Below are 23,521 nucleotides of genomic sequence, written 5' to 3' on the forward strand. Positions count from 1 at the left end.
GGAGAAAGGGGAGTTTTCACAGAGTTTAGCACCAAGGAATTCTAAAGTTTGCTAAAATGTGTAGTCTGCGGAAACAAGAAATGGTCGGGGCCAAACTTTTTAACCACTGCCTTTTTAAAGCCCATTCAGGTATGTGAGTCCCTGTCTTTTAGGTACCTGGGGTTCTTTGCCAGCAGGAGAGAAGAGGTTCCTGCCTCCATTTTTGTGGCCTTAACAAACCAGGTGTTGTGCCCCAGTTCTCGTCTGAGATCCCTGGAAAAAAAAATCCTCCCATCCATGAACAAGACAGGTCCTATCTTTAAAATGGGAACAAAGAGACCCCTGGGACTTACAGACTAGCTAGCCCGTCCACAGCCTGGGGCAGGGAGATATTGGGGGAGGGAGAGAACCAGCCCCGTAGACCCTAGCCCCACTCCCTCTCAGGGTGCGCTGTGCAGCGTGGCTGGGGATTGTGCAATGGCCTCGCACCAGGCAACGCAGAATGGACACCACATGCCCTGCTCTGCCTCACCTGAGCTGCTCTCCAGGTGCATTGGAGCCCAGCACCCCGCACCATTAGCACTCCTGCCCCACAGGGGGTGAGCTGCAGCCCCACCACACTCCGCAGAGGGGAGACAGGTCAGGCCAGCCAGGCTTTGTAAGATGGGGAAATCACCATTGGGGTTGACGGTACGGGGGCTGTGGACATACGGAGAAATGGTTGTCGTGCCGGCAGAGGGCAGCAGAGCATGCACATGCACACACAATTGCAAACATACACAAACACATGCATGAAATCCAGCCACATACACACAATTGCTAACATACACAAACACCCGCACAAATCCAGCCAATACCAACACAAGCCTGGGAGCCAGGGGAGCAGAGCAGGCTGGGGCCGGGTCACTCCACTTCCCGCAGGAAGTAGCCATCCCCCCTGGTCCCACGGTGGCCTGGGGCCAGCCCCCCTCTGCTTCCCCCCATGGAGGCCTGGGGCCCCAGCCTGCTCTGCTCCCCTGGCTCACAAACTTGGGGGGGGGAACTGCCCCACAGCACTTGCTGGCGGCGTGGCTGGGAGCCAGGGCAGTGGACCAGGCTGGGGCTGGGTCACTCCACTTACCATGCAGTGAGTGCAGGGGTGGGGGCCATGAGGAAGAGCCGGGCAGCCCCCGCTGCAGCAGCTCCCCACCCAACCTCACCTCTGCTCCGCCTTCTCCCCTGAGCACGCCGGCGCCGCTCAACTTCTCCCACCTCCCAGGCTTGTGGTGCCAATCAGCTGTTTAGTGCGGCAAGCCTGGGAGGGGAGGAGAATCAGAGCGGGGGCGGCGTGCTCAGGGGAGAAGACGGAGCAGAGGTGAGCTGGGACAGGGAGCGGTTCACCTGCACACACACACCCGCCCCCTGTTATTGCTGCAGGCAGCCCTCCCTCTCCGCCCCACCCCCAGACCCCTGCCCCAGCTCACCTCCACTCCACTGCCCCCCCTGAGTGTGCTTTTTGGTGCCCCCAACCACTTGGCACCCTGGGTGGCCGACTAGTTCACCTAGTTGGTTGCACCGGCCCTGGACACTGCCTGTCAGCAGGATTCCTCCTCCTCCTCAGTGAGAATAAATCTCCGCACCTAGACAGCCGGTCCGTCCGCTGCACCCCAATTCCCCATGCCTGAGCCTCCCTGCCAAAGCCCTGCACCTGGCTCCAGATAATTAAGTCTCACGTGTCGCTGGGAACTCGACTTCTTGTGCCCAGAGAGTCTCAGCCCCCTCAGTAGCTGACCTGAGAAACACAGTGTCTGCAAAAGCAGCAAAGAGTCGTGTGGCACCTTATAGACTGACAGACGTATTGGAGCATGAGCTTTTGTGGGTGAATACCCACTTTGTCGGATGCGTCAGTTTCGGCCTTTTCCAAAAAGTGCCTGGAGGGCCTTTTTCTGTGTGATCCACGTGGCCTATCGGATAAGGCGTCTGACTTCGGATCAGGCGATTGAGGGTTCGAGTCCCTTCGTGGTTGTGCTTGTGCAGTTTTACCGTTGTGCTGAAAGTCCTGCTCCCTTCAGGGCTGGAACCTCTTCTTGGCTGCTCAGGCCAATGCTCTGGCTTCAGCTAGAGCCCCGGGAAGGAGTTGGGGATTGGGTGTCCCAAAGGCTGGGGCATGAGCCCCAGGTGCTTCCAGTCTCGCCTTTGCCATTCCTGACTTGCCAAAGAAAATGGGCGGCTGCCCGGGCTAGCGTGTGGAGCAGTTTCCCTCTTCCATAGTGTGCGCCTGTCCCTGTGCTTGAGGGGGGTTGCTACATAGCACCTTTGGAGCCTGGGTGTTTCTCTGCTTCTCGCCAGCTGGGGAAAAGCCTCTTGGGGTAAAATCTCCTGCCCCACTGCCAAAGTGAGCACCTGGAGTGGGAACAGTAAGAGGCCCCACCAGGGGGGCTGGCCCAGCTTTCCTACCGTCTTCTGAAGTTGGCCACAAAGCAATCAAGCAGCTGCCCCACATGCGCTGGTCTTGTGGGTGGCCTTCAGTGAGTGTGCTTTGGCATGGCAGCGGAGGCAGGCGTGGCTAGCGGGTCTTTGTCGCTGTCTGCTGGCCACCACATAGGCCATGGTCCTCCGACCCTCCTCATGAACAGCCAGAGTTAATCTGTGCTTAGAAAAGCAGAGACACAGGAGACTCAAGAACGCAGAATGAGGGTGAGAACAGATTGAGACAAGGACCTATGAATGAGACAAGAACCCACACTACAGGGACAGACTGCCTTTTAAGGGATGTGGAGTCATCCTCAAAATATTGCCCAACCACAATCTTCTGGTGCCCTACGCAGCTCTTTGACATGACTGTTACTCCAGGCGGGCGAACTCAATCTCCACTGGCTGGCTGAGCCGGCCAGAGGAAAGCTGCCCCTGCGCCCTGCCCCTGCTCCGCCTCTTGCCCCACACAGCCCCCACCCCTGGTCTCCCCGCGCACGGCGACCCCTCTTCCCACCTCTGCTCCACCCCATCCGCCCCGCACTCCGCCCCTTCCCCTGAGCTACAACTCCCTGGTTGGAGGTCATAGGCAGGATTAGGTCGCACCCGGGCACTCACCGGGCGGTAGGGGGGAAGGTGGTGAGGACGACCTGTTGCCCCAGCCTGCTCTGCTCCACCAGCTCCCAGCCGCGCCACTGGTGAGTGCTGGGGGGTGTTTTCCCCCCACCCTCCAACTTCCAAGGCTGGGAGCAGAGTGCAGCAGGCTGGGGCCGGATCACTCCACTTCCCGATGCCCCGTGAGTGTGGGGTCGGGCCTGCCCTGCAATTACCGGGCGGCAGGAAGTGGAGTGACCTGGCCTCAGCCTGCTCCGCTCTGCCAGCTCGGGCTGGGGGCTGTGTAGGGCACCAAAATGTCTAGGGACAACCCTGAATAGATCATTTTCCCACAGGGGCCGATGGCTGTTAGAATACAGAGATTCAGACTGCCTGTACAGGCCTAGACTTTAAGAACTTAGGTGTATTTTTATCACTTAGCTAGTGACAGGGGTATAACACAAAGACCCAAAATCCCAGTCTGCCTGTGTCTGGGCCTTCTCTCCCTAGGAGAGTCTGAGCCTTGTTCGTAGGCGAAGGCCTTTGGCTAAGCAGCAGGGGCAGCCATAAGCTGGGAAGCGAACGGTCCCATCCTCACCTCCCAAACCCGTCACACTGAACTAAGGTGGGGTTGGGCTGTTAGGAAGACGATCCTGTCCCGATAGTGCCCATCACCACCAGATAAAGAAACAGATCTTAAGGGAGCATCCGGTCTGGCAAGAAATCCCTTCTCAATGGTTGTGGTTGTGAAACCCTCATTTCTGTAGGGTTTATCTTTCTGGCCCCCACTTTTCTATTGTCAATCTGTCTGGTCCTCTAATTGTTTCTGTCTGTTGCCAAATTAATTTTGCTGGGTGTAAGTTAATTAGGGGAGTGGGAAGTAATTGGTTAGAGAATTCTGTTACAATAGGTTAGAATTGGTTAAATCAGCTGAGAATATTACTGTGTAAACTGGGGTCAGACAGGAAGTGGAAGAGGAAATTGGAATCATGCTAACGGGGGGATGGGAATAGGGAACGGGGAACAGGGACACAGGCCAGGCTCTGCGTGTCAGAGCTGGGAAGGGGGACGTGGGGTAAACACGCTGCAGTGTCAGAGCTCATAGACTCATCGACTTTAAGGTCAGAAGGGACCATTATGATCATCCAGTCCGACCTCCTGCACAACGCAGGCCACAGACTCTCACCCACCCACTCCTGTAACAAACCCCTGGCCTATGTCTGAGCTATCGAAGTCCTCAACTCGTTGTTTAAAGACTTCAAGGTGCAGAGAATCCTCCAGCAAGTGACCCGTGCCCCACGCTGCAGAGGAAGGTGAACCCGCCCCCGCCCCAGGGTCTCTGTCATGCCAATCTGCTGCCTGGAGGAAAATTTCCTTGCCAACAAACACCAAATATGGGGATCAGCCTAAACCCTGAGCATGTGGGGGCAGGACTTAGGACTCAAAGAGGACCCACTTCCACCCCTCCAGCACCAGACCCCCAGTGGAAGAATTGTCTGTAGGGATGTGGGGTACACGCTCAGCTGTGGACCAGAGCTTGTGGAAGGATTTGGGGACCAAAACTGGTGAAAAAAGACTCCTGTTGGGTGTATAGAGATACAGCCCCTACATGGGATGTGAAGGGCAATGTGAAATCAAATCAGCTAGCAATGCTTGGAAACTAAAGCCAGTCACCATCGACCCTTAGTTCTGGCGCTTCTGACTTCTGGTCTTTTGCTGCATGCTGTCTGCGTGACAAGAGCCAGAGGAAGTGGGCGGGGGAAGGGAAAGCCCTCTACACAATGGCTCCTTGCTCCTCTCCCATGTTCCAGGCTCAAGGGGGTCAAGGATGGGCAGACCTCCAGGCAGGCTCCTGCTTGACAGATCCTTAGTAGCACAAAGGCCAATGCGGGGGGCTGTGCAGGAGGTTTGGGGGGGATCATAAAGGAAAGCATGATATCTGACTTAGTGCTCTAGAGGACTAGGTAAAAAAATAGTTAAAGGGGGTAGTTTTTGACCTCTTTCCACCTGCCATTCAGGGATCCCCCAGGGCTAGAATTCTAATACCTACCTTCCACAGCGGCCAAATAACTGGTTGATAAGCCCAATTTGGCGAAATGAAAATCCAGTGCTCCAGGTGCAGGCCTTGAACTCACAACCTGAGCATGAGCTAAAGGCTCCTCTCACACTATCTCTGCAGCACTGCCCAATCAAAGTACATAAAACAAATGAAAACAAAAGCACGCGCCTGCTAACCAAGATTGGTCACCATCTAGTAGCAAACCTGTTAACCTGTGATTCTCCAAAATCCCTAGGTTGATCCAGGCAAGGATTGACCACCCCAAAACATTCTCAGTGGCAGCCTGAGAGCAAGGTAGCGATAAGTGTAGTACTTTACTGTTAGTTACTTTCGGATGGGTTGGATTCTTCTTATGGGTTTCAGGAACCATTTGACCCCTTTTGGTTCTTCTCTGTGTAAATAACATAGAGCAGATTAATAATAACTCAATGTAGAGTCTTTGCTGCAGACCAACAGATCTGAAGTCACTGATAGGCAAAACAGCCTCTAAGCATTAGGGGACCACGAAGCACTGCAGCCTCATTCCAGGACAGGAGGCCCTCGCCACGCCCAGGCCTGCCTCTTGCCTTCAGCCCAGGCAGCCAGAGGTGCCAGGTAGCTCCCTGGCAGGCCGCCGCTTCGCCTCAGCCATCTCTTGCTTCATGGCCTAGGCTCTCGGTACTCTGCTGGTCACCGGCTCGCTTGAAGGCCCAGAGGGAAAAGAAACAAGCGCACGTGTAGCAGAGGATGGTTTCGATCCATCGACCTCTGGGTTATGGGCCCAGCACGCTCCCGCTGCGCCACTCTGCTGCTTCTTCACACCCTCCCCCTGCCACCTAGCCGCCACTATCCGGATTAGTGCCTTACACGCTCTCGCTCTGGCAGAGAGATGCGCAGGCTGCTAGGCAGCTGCCCTGGTCACAGGATTTTACAGCTAGCTTCTACAGGGTAAAAAGGATTTATTTGGGGTTTGGACCCCATTGGGAGCTGGGTAGCTGAGTGCCGGAGACGGGAGCACTTCTTAAACTGTTTTCAGTTACGCTTTCAAGCTTGTGGGGGACGAGGTTCAGCCTTGGATCCGTGTCTGCAGCAGGCAAGCACCTCTGGCTCAATCGCCCCCCGCCGTATTAGCAGACTAAAACGCGGAGTGAACTCACACGCCTTGCAATGGAACAGGAGCCGGGATCTCAAACAAAAGTCAACATTTTATTAAGATGAGGTTCAAAGAAAAAAAAAGTGTACGGTACAGAGTTTCGGCGTAGAAGTTTCTGGTGCTCGGGGAACAACATACAGCTTACCCAAGGGGTGCAAAGTTCGGTTTAAAATGGGGTGGCGTAAGTAATACATAATCTGCAATAGCCCGGACTGGGGGTAAAAGGTTAACGTACAGACACTGAGTTAGGAGGGTATGTTGTCCATATGAGGGCTACGTTCGGGTGTGGAGTATAACGAGCGGTTACGACGATGAGGATGGATTGACCCGCGTTAGGTGAGTTTTAAGGTTCGGTGTTTTGGAATCTTTGCCACAATCTAGTTGAAGCAGGGTCAGTATGAAGTCTGCCCTGCCATCTGTTGGTGATCTGTCGTCAAGGCCTTTTGGGGCTGATGTCATTTGCATGGTTACACCCACCCCGGATTGTATGATGGGAGTGCTTGTCCAAACGGTCATTTCAGCTGCTGCGGGATCCCCAGTCTCTTTGTTATTGGGGCAGGAGTAATCCAGTGTATTTTCCTGTTGATTTTGGATCAACTTTGAGCTCAGATCATGTGTAGTACCTGGCATTTGAGGCCTGAGAGCATCACCCTCGTCTGAAAAGTACTCACCATTAAGGGGTATGGGTTCCTAACGGCAGCCCTTGGAGGGAGGTAGAAATGGATGTTTGTATGTCCTTTCTGCTGTCCCTGGTGTGGAAAGGCAGAGGTGGTTTTGAATCTCTTAAAATTGTTATTAGTGCTGCAGTTGCTCACCCTAAGCTTATGTCGTTAGATCTCTTTCACGGGGTATTTTGGTCCTGAGAGGTAAAAGGTGTGTTGTTAGGGAGTGAGGTAGCAAACGTTAGTTGCAGAGGTGGTGCATGTGCCACAGAAGTTGTGTGCCCCTTCCCCGCTCCCATCCAAGAGTCCAGTATTTGCATAAACCCACCCACTGACCTGTGACTAACAATCTCGCTCTGCTAACTCTTCCAGCAAAACTGTTCTGCCAGGTTCTCATTCCGCACTATATTCTTGCAAACTTAAGCTTTTAAGTAGCATCAGATACCACCTGCTTCAGTATAACTAAAATTTTTACTTATTTGTCTTAGATTTTAGGTGTATGTTATATCACATTATTTGTAATAGGATAATAATTAATTCTATTTTTCAACTAAAGAGAGAAGAAAACCTTAAAATGTGCATTTAGAGAGTTCAGAAGAATCTCAGAATGTTAAACAGAAATATTTATTTTCAATCTTTCTTAAATTGCTATTCTTTGGAACCCATGTCCCTTGTCTAACGATTTTTATGTAGGTTCGGATGAGTCCTGAAATCATGAACTGCTAAGTACCGTTCTACTGTTTTTGATTCATATGACCAGGATTACTACACTTTATTACTCCTGCCCTATTAAGAAAGAGTTTGGGGATCCCACAGCAGCCAAAATCACCATTTGGACAATCACCCCCATCATGCAATGCGGGGTGGGTGTGACCATGCACATCAGCAACAAAAGGCCTTTACAACACATCATCAACAGATGGCAGGGTAGAGTTCATTCTGACCCTGCTTACATCCTCCTCCAGCCAAGAATTGGTGATCCTGATAAATCACACTCCTTATACCAGCTCACTGGTATTGAATGCTAAAGTTATGGCTAGCAAAAGTAGCCACCCATCTCTGCCCTGTAGCATCCAGCTTAGCCCTTGTTAACACACATGTCAGTTGATTGTTCTCTGTCCATACCTGAAACTGAGCTCCGGACAAGTAGTCTCGAAATTTCTCAGTGATGGCCCATTTCAAGGCCAAGAACTGCAGCTGGTGGATGGGATAGTGAGTTTCGCTATCGGACAGTCCTCAGCTGGCAAAGGCCACAGATTTACATTTGCCTTCCACTTCCTGGTAGGAGAGTGCTCCTAGACCCTCCAAACTGGCATCAGCATGCAGGATAAACAGTTTGTTGGGTCAGCAGGGACTAGGACTGGCACATGAATCAGGCAAATAATGATTTCCCATAAAGCCCTGTCACATCTCTCATCCCGCCATTTCCCCAATGGAGAGGTGAGGAGCCCCTCCCCTGTCCCAGGCCAGGCACACCAGATCTTTGGGGGGAGATGTCCATGGCCCAGCCCAGGTGTGCTGGAGCTGCTGGGCAGAGAAGTTCTTTCCTCAGCTCAAGCCCACCACTGATGTTGCAGTGGGGGAGAGATGTCTCTCACCTGGTTTTTAGATGCTCGGATGAGAGGGAGCAGGTAGAAGATTTTTCTTCTTCTTCCATTTCAAACTCTTCACCCCCCCCAACCGCTTTCTGCTCTAGCCTGATCTCTCTCTCATGTCTCCAGGGCCGTCCTTTGTCATAGGCAGCCGCCTAGGGCACCACTAGGTCTGGGGGCACTGCTCTGCTGGGAGTCTGGACAGATGGGAAGCAGTGGAGCATGTAAGAGCAGGGCTGCTGGGTCCTAGAGAGAGCCGAATGCAGGACAGTCTGAGGGAGGGGATTGTCTGCTGGGGTCTCGGGGAGAGGGAGGGGATAGAGGTTGGGGAAGGAGCTCACCTGTGAGTGTGACTCTCCCCCCGGCTGAGGTGAGGTGAGGCAGGCTCTGCGGCTCTGGAACCAGTATCCTCTGTTGTCCCCCATAACATCCATTCTTCTCCCGCCCCTGCCCCATGGAGCACCCCCTCCTTTCTCCCTCCTCACCAGGAGCATCCCTCTCTCTCTCCTCCCTCTCCTCCGTCAGGGCTGGGTTGGGTGAGGTGCTGGGGGGTACGTGGGGGGAGGAGGCTGGCTGGCTGCCTGCTGAGGAATGAAAGTGAAAGTAACTCACTTCCTGGCAGTGAGCCAGGATTGGAATGTCACACAGTGATCCATCTCATCCTGGGGGAGCTGCACAGGGCAGGATGAGCTGCTGTGGCTCCATGGGTGACCTGTCCCTGAGCTCAGATGCTGTGCTAACTTCACCATGGTCCGTAAGGCTGGTTGTGCCCATTGGCGTGTGATTGGACCTGAGGGTTTGCTGCTGCTGTTGCCACTCTGCAGAATCCCTGGCTGGTAGCGGGCTGAGGGGGGTTGGCGGCCGGGATCCTGGCTGGCAGGAGTTGGTGGTCAGAACCCCAGACCAGCAGGGGGCTGAGCAGGGCCTGGGATACTTGTCTAGGGTTCCAGCCACCAGCCCCGCTCAGCCCGCTGCCGGTCTGGGGTTTCATTTACTCAGCTGGCAGTGGCCTGAGCAGGACCAGTGGCCAGGACCTCAGATAATAACAATAGTTTATTTATATAATATAGAGATAGAGAGAGACCTTCTACAAACGTTAAAATGTATTACTGGCACGAGAAACCTTAAATTACAGTGAACTTGGCACACCACTTCTGAAAGGTTGCCGACCCCTGGTATAGACTGACCATATGTTGTACTAAGATTCTCCTGCTTTTTTTTTTATCCTGTGAGTCAGTATAGCTTTTGCCAGCCCAGAAGTTGGGCAGCCAATGTTTTACGTTTTCACAATGTTTTCTCCAACTTTCATAAAGTAATTACATAGTTAATATGAGTTAAAAAGGCCAGGGACACTTCCTTGTGAAGAATCTGTACAGCAGATCATGCTAGAGCTGTGAAAATGTCAGTTTTTGATGGAACTTTAGAGGCAGTGATTTATCATGTATTTTATCATATGAATGTGCTGCTATTGCTAATGTCTTTCCAAACAAAAATAAGGCACAATAGGACTTCTGTACCATTTCTGTGCTACCTTAATCTAGATGAGCTGATTCTGTGCTGACTTCATTTTGGTCACTTTGTCCTTTACCTAGCAGTAAAACTAGGGTTATATTTTCCCACTGTTTGGAGACCCAGCTTATTAAACTGATTTTGCAGCCAAAAAAGCCAGAAAGATTGCTTTTAATTAAAAACAAATCTTTGTTTCAATACCTCTTCATATAAATTTCCAATAAAATTTTGACAAAATTAAAAAAATTATACTATTTGCATCATTCTGTCAAATCAGAATTTTTTCTATAGTGCTACTTCTTTAGTGCCAGTGCATCAGCATTACATTGTGCTTCATTAAGTTAAACTGGTTTTAATAACGTGAATGTGGCAAGTTTTTCAATACTGTATGCTTATATTTGTGTTGCTAAGAGCAGATCAGGCACAGGGGCACCAGTTTCATAATCTCGCCTAGGGCACCATAAATCCTAAGGACGGCCCTGCATGCCTCAATTCTCTTTTTCCTGGCCTTGTTCCAGAACCCTCACAGCCCAATTCTCTGCCCTAACGTTGAGCCCTCTACTGCACCCTGAACCTCTCATTCCAACCCCACCCCAAAGCCTGCACCCCCTAGCCAGTGCTCTCATCCCCCTGCACTCCAACTCTCTGTCCCATGTAGCCTGATTTAGGGTGTACTAATAATATTAATTTGGAAAATATGATGAAAATTTAATTTATTAGCTTACATTTTATTTAATTTAATTGAGTTATAAAGTTACAGTTGCATTACTGCTATTCAAAAGATACATATGGCATTATATGCAACAAAGTTTTGGTTAATATACTCACACCCTTCCTTGATAACCTGGTGGTAAGAGACACAGAACCAGCCTTGCAGTTCAGGTTTCTCAATTCTTGAGTGAAAGATGCAGTGCTTAGAAAAAGCTAATGTTTACTTGAATAAGTTAAACTTAAAATCAAATGCTAATAAACAAAGAATAAAAACTTAGGGAAACCGAGCTTAGCCGAGTTACTTTGAAACTTAAAGTTTAAGAACAAGTACAGCCTACTGATAGTAGATAGAGAGAGAGTGGAGGAAGTAAGTCAGAATGATAGAGCGAAGTGTTCTAGTGAGGTGTGTTACCTCTTTTATAGGGCACAAGTGCCGGAAATCCTTCCTCCTATGCCCAAATTTCATTCCTTACCCACAAAACATTAGGGTACGCTTACTTCATAGGCTAGTATGTTTGTACGTGTTGATGACATGTACATATGCACATAAGTTCCCTTGTGGTGTACGTGTTAATTCTGTGGGTACAACACTGAAAAACCCCTTATGCCATTCTCCATTGTCGATTGGTCTAGGTAAAGGTCTTAGACAGGCGTGGGTACTTCTCTCTTTAAGTAACAAGCTAAAGGTCAATTTTCCTTTCTGAGTAAAAGGTCACACTATAGAGATGCTAATTTTACCTTAGCTTAACATACAGGATATGGCCTGTAGGTCCTCTTAAGTCATGTGCCCCAGTCCCCTAATCATTTTTATTGCCCTCTGCTGGACTGTCTCCAGTTTGTGCACATCCCTTCTCATGTGGGTCCCAACCCCAAAAGTACTCACATTTCACCCCAATGGCTCCAAAATGTACATAGGGTGCTGCCATGGTCAAGTCACTCCCGAGCTCTCCAGTGGAGCCTGCTGGCAGAGAACAAGGTGAAAATTAGCCAGGACGTTGCTCAGTCAATTCCCTCTGCTCCCAGCAGGTGGTATCGGAAACCTCCAAGATCACTCACTTCCCTTTCTCTCATCAGTTTCAAGCCCCAGGGTTACAAATGCACAAACCAGTTGAGATTCTCCCCTGGGCTCAGGGTGTGGGGCTGCTCTGAGGGGATGGACTTGCACATTTGGGATATTAGTGCAAAGATACAATTTCAATTTCTCATAGAGAAAACTGAGGGCATTGGGAAAAGTTTTCAACTAGCAATAATCACGCCTCGGATTAACCTCATTGGCTATGATATTGCCACTTCTTATTTAGTGAAAGGAAAGCTGCAGTGACAGCCTGGTTACTGAGATGCAAAACACTTTCCTCCTGGGAGAAACAAGAAGTTAGAATTAGAAATTTACATAGTTTGTTCCAATGTTGGCACAGGTTTAATTTTGCTTCTGTGTAGGTTTGTTTCAGGCTGTGACTGTTTTGGTTTATTGGGTTGTTTTGTTTTTTTTAATTGGAATGGAGCTTTTAATTGACATTTTCTGGATTCGAATGGCTGACCTGCAACACCAGTTTTGACATAGTTCTGCATATTTTATACAGATTTGGCCAGTATTCAAGGATGTGATTCCTTTATGGGAGGTTTTAGTGGTCAGGCTTATTTATTTTATGTTATTTTCTCATCCTGCTGTAGCACACCTTTTGGATAAAATGTTGAAATTATTAATTTATGGCATTTGTTAGTTTTTATTTTTAAAAACAAAGTTTTTCTTAATGTTTGGGTTTTAAATTAAGCATTGTTTTTGGTTTCAATTTTTCATTTAGGTTTTTGTTGTTGATGGGATCTTTAAGAATTTTGGATTTAAATAATATTTTTATCTCAAGGTTCCAAAGACTCAGACAAGGTTTTCATGTCGAGGCCAAAAGACCAAAAACATCAAGACACTTGATCACGTCCTTGGATAGACCAAGAGACTACTCACACTTGATCTGAGCTCATAGTATTAAAATTTGGACAGATTTAGATTATTAAAGTAAACCCTGTTTACTATTTTATTTTAATAAAGGTTGTATTGCTCCCATAAAGGATGGAGCCTGCCCCCCAATTTTTTTTGTCTAGCCCATCTCAGTCCCCCACCAAACGAGAAGAGTCTGATGCCACCCCTGCTGGTCACTGGGTGTCACTGCTGCTCCATGGGAAACACACTCTGTGCATTACTGTGACCGGTCCCTGGGTGTCACTGCATCTAGAAGGCAGAGACAAGCTGTGCATTACGCCACCTGGTCACTGGGTGTCACTGCTGTATCAAGGGAAACACCTTCTGTGCATTACCCTGAATGACCACGAGGTGTCACTGCTGTGCCAACGGAGACACCTTCTGTGCATTACTCTGACTGCCCACTGGGTGTCGCTGCTGCTCCAAGGGAGACATAAGAACGGCCAGACTGGGTCAGACGCAAAGTCCATCTCACCCAGTATCCTCCTGTCTTCTGACTGCGGCCAGTGCCAGGGGCCCCAGAGGGAATGAGCAGAGCAGGGAATCATCAAGTGATCCATCCCCTGCCGCCCATTCCCAGCTTCTGGCAAACAGAGACTACAGGCACCATGCCTGCCCACCCTGGCTAATAGCCCGAGATGGACTTGTCCTCTGTTCATTTATCTAGTTCTCTTTTGAACCCTGTTATACTCTTGGCCTTCACAACATCCTCTGGCAAGGAGTTCCACAGGTTAACTATGCAACTGCCCTGAGTTCCCTCCCCCCCACCCCGGGTTGTATATGGAAAAGAGGATGAGGATGAGGAGAGCCATGATGTGTCTGTCACGGGCTGGTGCCTCAGTTTCCTCTAGGCAGCAGTGCTGCAGCCTCCTTTGGTCAGTGCCCATGCAGCTGTGTCGGGGGAAGGGGGAGTAGAGGCTCATGCTCCCTAGTCCCACGCCCCTCCCCCAGCAGCTGGGGAATCCAGGCCAAATGTAACCCTGGTAGCTGGGCCGGGGTTAGCCTGGGCCGGGGTAGGGCTGGGGAGGAATTGCGGGGGAGACAGATGCACCCGCTGTGAGGGGAGATCCTCCCATTCCCTGCCAACCCCCCTCACTCCTTGCGGCACGGCGCCCCCTAGCACTTCTTTCTCTGTTGTGGGGGTGTCTGCTGCCTGCTTCTCCCTTAGCATCGTCTCTCCCCACACTGGGTCACTGGTGTCGCCCGTCCTGTGCAAACAGGCAGGCCCTGGTGTGCCCCATGGCGCTGCCCTGCAATTGGGGGGGGGCAGCTGTTGGATGGAATATGGGGATGGGCAAGGCTGGGTATCAGGACTCCTGGGTTCTCCCCTCAAATGTGCGAGGGGATTGGGGGTTAGGGGGTAAAGAGGGGGAGGGCTGGGATCCAGGGCTCCTGGTTTTTCTGGTTTTCTCCACCTCCTGCAGCGGCCTTGGTCCTTTCAGTGCGTTTCCTGTTCCAAATTCATTTGCTGACTTGTGCAACCCACCCCAGAGGTGGCTGCATCTCAGTGTTGGGTGAGGCTCCCTTGGCTGCATCACCTCCTAACCGCGTCTCTCTCCCCCTGCAGGTGACCCTGCAGCACTTGGCAAACATCCGCAAGATCGTGGGGGGCGCTTTGAGCATTGGGCAGGCAGGGGCCAGGCGCCCAGCCCCCCGCCCCAGAGAATGGGACCCAGCGCCCCCTACTTCTTACAGGGATTAAAGAGGGGCAAAGGGGGGCAAATCAGAGGAGGGGGGTGGCCAGGGTCTGAGCAGGGGGTGGAAATTGACTGGTCGGGAGGGTCAAGCAGCTGGAGGCAGAGTTAGGAGAGGGGCTGAAGGGCAAAGTCAGGGAGGGGGGAAGGAGCCGGAGTTCAGCCCAGGGGGAGGCGCTGCCAGAGGGTTAAACCCCGGCACAGGCAGGGGCAGAGGGGTAACAGTTACCCCGGGGGGGGCTGAGACTCCAGTGTTTGCAAAGATGCAGGGGGAAGCCGAGGGGCTTTTCTATTTCCCCTCCCACAGGCAGCACCTCTCAGCATGGGCTTCCCAGGGCCGGGCTCTTAAAGGCACAGGCATCCCACTGCCTAGACACTGCAGCTCCTCTCTGATGTGACCTACTGAGGTGCTGCAGTAGGAGACTCAGTTCAGTGAGACCGGGCGTTCCCTATACGCCCCCCAGCCAGGGGGCTGTGCACCCCCTCCCCCGAATTTCCCCAACACCCCCCAGTGGTCAGCTAGTTACATGCAGCGCTGCCAATGTTGTCACTGGTTGCAAATTTGAATGGAAATTGCAACGTTAACACACACTTTAAAAGCAGATCCAACGTATGAAAAATACTTGTATCTGAGAAAGTAAAATAGGTTTGAAAAGTCTGGACAAAGCCGGGTTTCCTCACCCAGCTGTTGTGTTTGCTGACAATGTCGGTGCATTGGCTTCGGCAATGTTGGCCAACCTCAGAATTTCAAAGAATGATTTGGAAGCAAGGTGTGAATGAGCTCTCCCCTGACAGCTAGTGACGAGCCAGGGTTGGGGGGAGGCTTTGGGACCAGACTGTATTTACATGAACTCACCTACTCTGCCGAGGTGTCCAGCAGACAGAGCTGGGCCGCCTCTGCTCTAGGTGCCCAGAGGAGGAGAGAAGGTGTGTGGGGCTCCAGCCTGGGGCTCTTCTTCTCTCCTGCCAAGCCCTGACTATCAATCCCGGCCCTGACCCTCCTTTCTTCAAGCGCCATGTGGGCCAGAGGAAAAGTGTGGCAGGATGCACCAGGGCCAAACTTGTGGGCATCAGGTGAAGCAGCGAGAACCCCAACCATCAGGGTAGCAAGTTCTAGAGCCCCAACCCATTGTGGCCACCGCAGCCAAAGACCTGGCTCTAGGAGGTGTGAGTCACCCAGCAGGAGGGGAAAGATTTGCTCTTGCACAGCTAGAGACAGGAAAGTTGAGCACTGGGAGCTCCAGGGCTTTACCACAAGCCAACACAAGGTCCCACTGAGATTTGAACTCAGATTGCAGGATTCAGAGTCCTGAGTGCTGCCCGTTACACTATGGGACCAGCTCATGCTGCCTTCTCTGCACATCGGTGACCCTCACGGGGCTGGCTTGTGTAAGGGACTGTTGGCCCCTTAAAACTTAGTGGGGGTTTTGAATGGCTAGTTCCCAGCACCAATAGAAGGGGGAAGGGTCAATGGGAAATCAGGCCCCTGAGACTGACAGTCCCCAGGGGCAATGGGGAGAGGCCAAAGCTCCAAGTTAGCCGCACTGACAGGCCAGGCAGTGTAATGAGGGAGTCACCAGGCCAGGGGGTCCCATCCTCCGTGGGAGCTGGAACTGCCTGGGCCAGAGTGGGGCAGAGCTAAGGTCAGAGCAGGAGCCCGAGAAGAGCCGGGGAGCAGAGCTGCACCAGCCAGGGAGAACCAGAGCAGATCTGTGCTGGGAGCCGAGCCGCAGCAGCACGAGCCGTAGAAGCTGCCCAGGGAGCAGATTTGTGCTGGGAGAAGAGCTGCAGCAAGCGGAGCCAGAGGAGCAGCCCAGGGAGCTGGAGGCAGAGCCGCAGCAGCACTGGGGCTGGAGGTGGGTGCAGTGAGCAGCGTGGGAGGGCGAGGGGGACCCTGGGCAGAAGGCCCAGTGCAAGGAGATGCCACCCATCAAGAGATCTTGCAGGCCAGACTTTTGGGGGTGGGGGGATCATATCCCCTACATGGGGGCTGACACTGGGAACAAGGGGCCTGTCACCTAGAGCATGTGGCCACTGCCAGAGCAAGTGTCCAGCCCGTGGTGTCCCTGCAGCACAGCCAGGGCCTGGGGAGGAGGCCTGGGACATGTGAGGGAGAGACTGTGACCTGCCCTGACCCTCCAGAGACGCTGGTTGTGATCTCCCTGCACCACAGAACAGGGCGACGTGTTTTCCTTTCCCATCTTTCCTTGTGTTTTACATTGATTGCTGGGTAATAAATGGTGTTTGCTTGAAGCACATGCAATGAGGAGTGGGTCAGGGAAGTGCCCAGAGTGGGGACACTGTAGCCCTGTTCAAGTGATCATGACAAGATTGGGGGTCATCAAACCCCCCAGGATTCCTGGGCCCAGCCTTGTTGGGGTTACGAGGTCTCTGCCACACAGGAGAGTATAAAGAGCGTCCTTGGGGTCAGGCAGCCTCTGGGTAAGGGGGTGGGGACTCAGATCCTTCCGCCAGCCAATTCCACCAGGGTCATGTATAAACCAGGGAAGTTCCCCACAATTGTCAGACCTGAACCCCCTGTACACTTGTGCTCTGTCCTCATTGCTTCTCTGTCTCTCTTCCCCTCATCTCTGCTGCTCCCCCTCTGGGCTTTCTCAGCACCTGGCCCCACAGCGCTTCCTGCCAGCCAGAGACTGTGTGTTCTAGGCCTGCTCCTGTGGATGTGGCCTCTCTCCTGATTCCTGAGGGAAGGAACCTTTCCAGGAAATGGCCACAGCTTCTGGGAATCCGCATGTGGCAGGTGGACAGCACCAGGAATCATTTGGCTCCTGGCGCACAAGGCAACTTAAAAGCTGAAAGCCCAGAAAGGGGCTTGAAACCTGGACCCTCAGATTAAGAGCCTGATGTGCTACCAGTTGAGCTACCTGGGCTTGTTGAGACCATCTTCACCATTCAGCACAAGAGCGAACAGGCAGGCAAAAAAGAGGCAAAAAAAGTCCCAGGAACCCCTCCTCTTTTTCTGCACAGCCACTGCCTGTCAGCAGGATTCCTCCTCCTCCTCCCTCCTGTGCCTCAGTGCGACTAAATCTCCGCACCTAGACAGCCGCTCCATCCGCTGCACCCCAATCCCCCATGCCTGAGCTTCCCTGTCAAAACCCTGCACCTGGCCCCATAGACTTAAGTCTCATGTGTCGCTGGGAACAAGACTTCTTGTGCCCAGAGAGTCTCGGCCCCCCCTCAGCAGATGACCTGAGAAACACAATGTCCGCCTTTTCCAAAGAAGTTCTTGGAGGAGCTTTTATCATGTTACCAGGTGGCCTAATGGATAAGGTGTCTGAGTGTGGATCAAAAAACTGAGGGTTTGAGTCCCTTCGTGGTTGTGTTTCTGCAGTTTTACTGTTGTGCTGAACGTCCTGCTCCTTGGAGGGCTGGAACCTCTTCTTGGCCGCTCCGGCCAATGCTCTGGCTTCAGCTAGAGCCCCGGGAAGGAGTTGGGGGGTGGGCGTCACAAAGGCTGGGACATGAGCCCCAGGTGCTTCCAGTCTAGGCTTTGCCCTTCCTGACTTGCCAAAGAAAGTGGGTGTTTGGCATGGCAGGGAGCAGCCTGGCTGGGAGTTTTTGTGCCTGTCTGAAGGCCACACATAGGCATGGTCCTGCCCTCCTCTAGCCCTGACCTCAGTTGCTCTGTGGCTTTTAAGCCTTCCCTTCTCAGCCGCCTCTGCTCTAGGTGCCCAGAGGAGGAGAGGTGCTGCTGGGTCACTTTTACAGATGCCTCTTCCCTGGTACTGCCCTTGTTCAGCTGCAGAGAGGAGCTTCCATCTCCAATCCCTGCCTGTCACTGCCCAGCAGTCCTCTGGCACCATTCCTGAGGGTCACACTGCCTCACTCTCTCCCTGCCGTCTTTGGGAAAGACAGCTCCCATCTCTCCTTGTTAAAGGTCAGGTGGGCCAACTAAGGGCAGAAGCCCTTTCTATGTTTTCCTACTGCAGAGCCCAAGCTCAGGGACTCACCTTGGGTGCATGCACTGCTGTGCTCCCAGAAAACAAGCCACCCCTGCACAAAGAGAGATGAAAGGGCCTGCCAAAGCCTGGGATTGAGCCAAGGACTTCTAGATCTTCAGTCTAACACTCTCCCAGCTGAAATACTTTGGCAGATACATGGTAGTATTTTGGCCTGTTGCTTCTCTGTCTGGGATGTTTTTGTCAGCAGTTGCACACAAAAAGAACAGGAAAACGAACGGCTGCTCCACACCCCCACCGGAGGAACCCGACGCCCTTAGCTGTGGGGAGTAAGAAGTGGCTGTTGGCTGACAGGGCCTGTCCCCGAGCAGCTGGAACAGCAGCTGCCGCCTCCCCCTCGGCTCCAGGCTGTGGGAAATGCTCATTGCCTGGCTGCATGGGCGGCTGCTGCTCCGTGCTCTGGAGAGCGTCTGTATTGCTCTGTCAGCCCCCCGTCTTCACTGAGCCAGTCTGGTAAGGTCCCAAGTGCCCCCTCCGGCCTGGCAGCTGAGAGTCTGTGCAGACATCGGCCCCCTGCCAGCCCCACAGGCAGCAGCAGCACCAGCCCCCCAGCACCACAGGGGCACTCAATGCACTTCCTGTGGGGAAATGGCTCCTTGGCGTCCAGCTGCTAGAGTGAGAGCCAGGAGAGAGCAGTGTCTGGCTCACCGTGGGGGAGAGAAGAGACCTGGTGAGTGCGGATCTCCCTCAGCCTCTCCCGCAAGGCTGGTCAGTTGTATTGTCACTGTGATAGTCGGTGCTTCCCTTCAGGGCCGGCCCGGAACAAACCCCCCCCTTTCCTCCCCAGGCCCTTCCCCCAAGCTCCCACCTCTTTCTGTCTCTGCTCTTTCCTCTCCCCGCCCAGTGCCTCCTGCACCCCACTGAACAGCTGATCACTGGCAGGTGGGAGGGGCTGAAGGGGAAGAGGAGGAGCTTGTCAGCAAGGCCTGTAGTAGGGGGGTGGGGCGGAGCTGGCTGCCAGTGGGCGCTGAGCACCTATTTTTTCTCTGGTGGTTCTGCAGCCCCGTAGCTCCTATGGATTTGCTGACTCAGCTCCTTTCGCACTCTAGAGAGAGGAGCAGAACCAGGGCTATGGCTGATCTATGGGGCACCAGGTGAGTGGCAGAGGCTACAGGTGCTGAGAGTTTGCCTGACCCCTCAGGGACACAGTGTGAGGGGGTGTCCCAGGGATCTCTAGGAAAGGAGCAGAACAGGATTTACTTGGGGTGGGGAGAGAATTGAGAGTGTCTCAGGGGGTTGTACAGAGGTGTTGCCCGGGTGAGAGACTGGCTAAAACACAGGCCTCGCTGTGAGCAGGATTCAAACCTGTGCAGGGGAACCCTATTGGATTTCAACTCCAATGCCTTAACCACTTGGCCATCACAGCTGTGAGCACAAAACTGCCCCAATGCCAGAGAAACTGGTAAAGAATCACAATGCCCAGGCTTGAAGTCATCTGAACTACAGAATTCCCACCACAAACCTGGCTCCCAAAGCACAGGGGGGATTGGGGGTTTGTTCTGTTTGCTTAGCCATGTGCAGTAGCTCATGCTCCAATACGTCTGTTAGTCTATAAGGTGCCACAGGACTCTTTGCTGCTTTTACAGATCCAGACTAACACGGCTACCCCTCTGATACTCCTAGTGACACTCTCCAGTGGATCCCCATCCTCCACCCACCGTGAGGTAGGTAGGAGCGGATCATTATTATCCCTTCTTGAAAGAGGGAGAAGTTAAGGCTGAGAAAGGAGAATTGACTTGTCTTAGGTCACACAGCCAGCCAGTGGCAGAGTTGGGAATAGGACCTAAGAGCCCTGATTTTCAAACTAACCATCAGACCTTGAATTTCACACATGGAATGACCTGTTTAAAGTGCTCTCAGATGAGCTCCAGACCAACAACAGTGCACAGTAATTATTCAGCAAGTATTTGAGGAGAACTGCAATGTTAGAGAGAATCATGAACTGCTCAGAGACCATTAATGCAGCGAAGCAGCAAAATTTGTCAAACATATAACAGGTTATGACTTATTTCCTTGGGCTTAAAAGAGAACAACAAGGACCTGAGTATCCTCCCTGTCAATAACCCCCTGCTCAGCCAATCAGGGTAGAGACTGAGGAGGGGAGGCTGAGGGTTCTCACCAGAGAGCCCAAAGGATGGCCCAGGTCACTGATGGGGATCACTGCCCGAGCATTATTTCAGCCCCACATTTTGGGTGGACCTCCCACAGTGGGAGCTGCAGAGCACTCCCCTGCAACACACACACACACACACACACACACAGTTCCTGGTGTTGGGACGAGAACAGGTGAAAGGACAAAAGAAGCAAGAGACAAAGAGAAAGGAGGAAGGGATGGATGGAGGAAAAGGTGAAACAAAAAGGACAAACCCTAATGACCCCAGTGGTTCTAAGGGACAAAATCCCAGATGCGGAATAAAATTCTGCCTCTTAAGCTAGTGTTTTCCATGTCTAAAATTCAACTGTCACCAGATGGACCAGACTGAACAGGTTTCAAACCTCGAGGAGGCTCTTACCTTCTAAACAGGGATGGTTGTTTTCTAGTAAAATCAGGAAAAGGGAAGGAGAAAACTCAAAAGAGGTTCCTCCTGGCGCTCACGTACGTGAACCCAAATACTCTCTCAGTCCTCAAAGAGAGACCTGGAGAAGGAGACTTGCTGAAGCAAAGCCACAGGGGTCTCTGAGGTTTCCCTGGCCCCTCGCCCCTGTCCTGCCTGGCTGATGTCAGCATCTCTCTGTGAGGTCACCACCTCAACACCACCTTTGACCAATAGTCTGAGGTCCTGCAAAAGGCCTTTGTGATGTCACTGCCACACCCCTCCCTTGCTGTGCTAATGTCCTGCCCCTGGCCAGGCACTTTGGAGGTTTAAGCTACTCCCTGTGGATCACCCCATTCAAGGAGCGTTCGTTCTAGGAAGCAAGCTGGCTAGATAGGAAAACATCGGTCGCTGCTCCCAATGCTACACTCAGTTTTTCAGAAATTAGTCAACTTTATGGCCAGAAGAGACCATTAGAGCATCTAATCTGACCTCTTGAAGATCACTTGAGCTGCAGTCAAGCACTCTACCACTGAGCTATACCCCCACAATGACCTGAATAGGGAATCGTGATTTCCAAGACTTTGAAGGACAAACCCTGCTTCATCGAGCTCCTTTGCCATTTCCAGACCACAGGTGGTTTTAAAAATGGGGTTTGATTAAACTTCTTAAATGTGGTAAACACCACAGCTTGCACACCCACCGATATAGCTTCTCCCACTGACATAGCTGCCACCTCTTGCAAAGTGGCTTAACTACACCCACAGGAAAACTCTCTCCCCTCAGCACAGAGCAGTGGTTCTCAAACTGTGAGTCAGGACCCCAAAGTGGGTCATAACCCTGTTTTAATGGGGTTGCCAGGGCTGGCATTAGACTTGTTGGTGCCTGGGGCTGAAGCCAAATGTCTGAGCCCCACCACCCAGGGCTGAATCCCTCAAGCTCTGGTTTTGCCCTCCCCCAACTGGGGCAGGGCTCTGGCTTTGTCTCCCCTGCCTCTGCCCAGTGTGGATGGGCCTGGTCCCTCTTTCCAGGGTCATGTAGTAAGTTTTTTTTGGCAGAAGGGGGTTGCGGTGAAAGGAAGTTTGAGAAACCCTGGCATAGAGCCTCTGAATATGTCTAGACTTGGCTCCCTGTGGCAGATCAGAGATGGAAAATGCAGCCATGTAGACACCACACACACCAGCCTTGCCTAGCAGGCAAGAATCAAACCTCCACAGAAAGACACCTGTTGTTTTCTAACCCATCTCCCTAAACCCTCAGCCACCACCACTTAACAAAGGGGCCTTTCTACATAATGGTTCTGGTCTCACTGAAGGGTCATTTCCAATTGTTTGCTCAGACCAGCATTAGGGAAAATGGTGCCCTGGGCAAAGCTTGTACTTTGGCACTTCCCCATTGCCCCTGGACGATCCCCACTCCCCCTTTACCGCTAGCTTCTGCACTCCCAGCCCTTGCACCTCCTTCACCCCTAACTCCTGCCCCCTCCTGTGCCCCCTTTGCCCTTAACTCCCTGGGGCACCAGCCATTGCCCCTCTCTTGCAGCCCCTTCACATGGTTCCACTGCTGGGGGCCCCGCACTTGTTCTCCCTTTCCCTGGGCTTTGGCATCACTAGCCCCTGATTAGCGAGTAGGGTTCAGTGGTCCCCAAAATGTGGGGCATGACTCCTAGGGGGACACAGAGGAACATTCATGGGGGCACCTCAGGGCCTGAGCCAGCCCCCATGGAGGGAGCAGCACTCAGCCCCACTCTGCCCCAGCTCTTCCCCAACCCCACCTTCACCCTCACCCTCAGCCTGGGCCTCTGGCTCCCAGCTCAGCCTCGACCCCCTTACCCCTGTCTGCACCCCTCTCCCCAGCAAGCAACAGCCCCACTCCCAGCCTCGGTTCTTGACTGCGGCTTCCAAGGGGCCACAGCCATGGCTAAGAGGGCACAGTGTGAAATGTTTGGGGACCCCTGGTTTAGGGTGATGTTCTCAATCACTTCTATGAAGTCCAATAAAAGCTATTCCTCACCCACCTATCCCTCCATCAGGATGGACTAGGTATGTTCTGCTGCCCTTCACTCATGCAGGCAGGATAATAACATTTCATTCCACTCAATCCTAAAGTAATTTGTAACCCGCCACCAGCCAAAACTAGTCATTTTGGGGAAGCGGCCCCATCATGCTGCATAGCTAGGCAGAGTAGGTGTGTCTATGCAAACACGGTCTGTTTCTGATGTCTTTCCCCCAGCTCCTCACTAGATGTGAGGGGGGAGCTCATTCAGCCCCTGCTTCCGCTTAGTATTTAAAAACTCCTTATTGTCCCTAGCTCTGCTGGTCTTAGATTTCTCCTCCTGTCTGTTGTTTGACAGCTCAGATGAGGTGGCTGAGTAGTTAAAGTGATGGACTGCTAATCCATTGTGCTCTGCATGCATGGGTTTGAATCCCATCCTCATTGGATGCATTTAGTCATCACCCCTCCTTTGTAGACAACCATGTCCCCTTTTGGTACAGTGACAGATCAAACAATGTTGCTTCTTGCAAACAGAAACTCAGAACTCTCTGGCTTTAAATAAAATGTCTAAATCCCAGATTTCTTTAAAAAAAATTCTCTAGGGCTCTTTTTCTTAGTTTTTTTCTCCAAAGGGAACATCCTCATCATCTCCCC

The 23,521-nt window shown here is 52.2% G+C and overlaps 4 non-coding genes across 4 annotated transcripts; all 4 read right to left on the reverse strand.

Annotated features, from left to right (window-relative positions):
- Window positions 1-5,800: 5,800 nt before the first annotated feature.
- TRNAM-CAU lies at window positions 5,801-5,872 on the reverse strand. Its single transcript has one exon. It is a non-coding gene; the product is annotated as a tRNA-Met (tRNA).
- A 5,978-nt stretch (window positions 5,873-11,850) lies between these two features.
- LOC123361056 lies at window positions 11,851-11,990 on the reverse strand. The gene has a single exon (XR_006576107.1). It is a non-coding gene; the product is annotated as a U4 spliceosomal RNA (small nuclear RNA).
- Window positions 11,991-15,624: 3,634 nt separating this feature from the next.
- TRNAQ-CUG lies at window positions 15,625-15,696 on the reverse strand. Its single transcript has one exon. It is a non-coding gene; the product is annotated as a tRNA-Gln (tRNA).
- A 3,926-nt stretch (window positions 15,697-19,622) lies between these two features.
- Window positions 19,623-19,704, reverse strand: TRNAS-UGA. Its single transcript has one exon. It is a non-coding gene; the product is annotated as a tRNA-Ser (tRNA).
- Window positions 19,705-23,521: the final 3,817 nt, after the last annotated feature.

This window comes from Mauremys mutica, unplaced genomic scaffold (genome assembly GCF_020497125.1).
Source record: "Mauremys mutica isolate MM-2020 ecotype Southern unplaced genomic scaffold, ASM2049712v1 Super-Scaffold_100355, whole genome shotgun sequence".
In the NCBI taxonomy this organism is placed as follows: Eukaryota; Metazoa; Chordata; order Testudines; family Geoemydidae; genus Mauremys; species Mauremys mutica.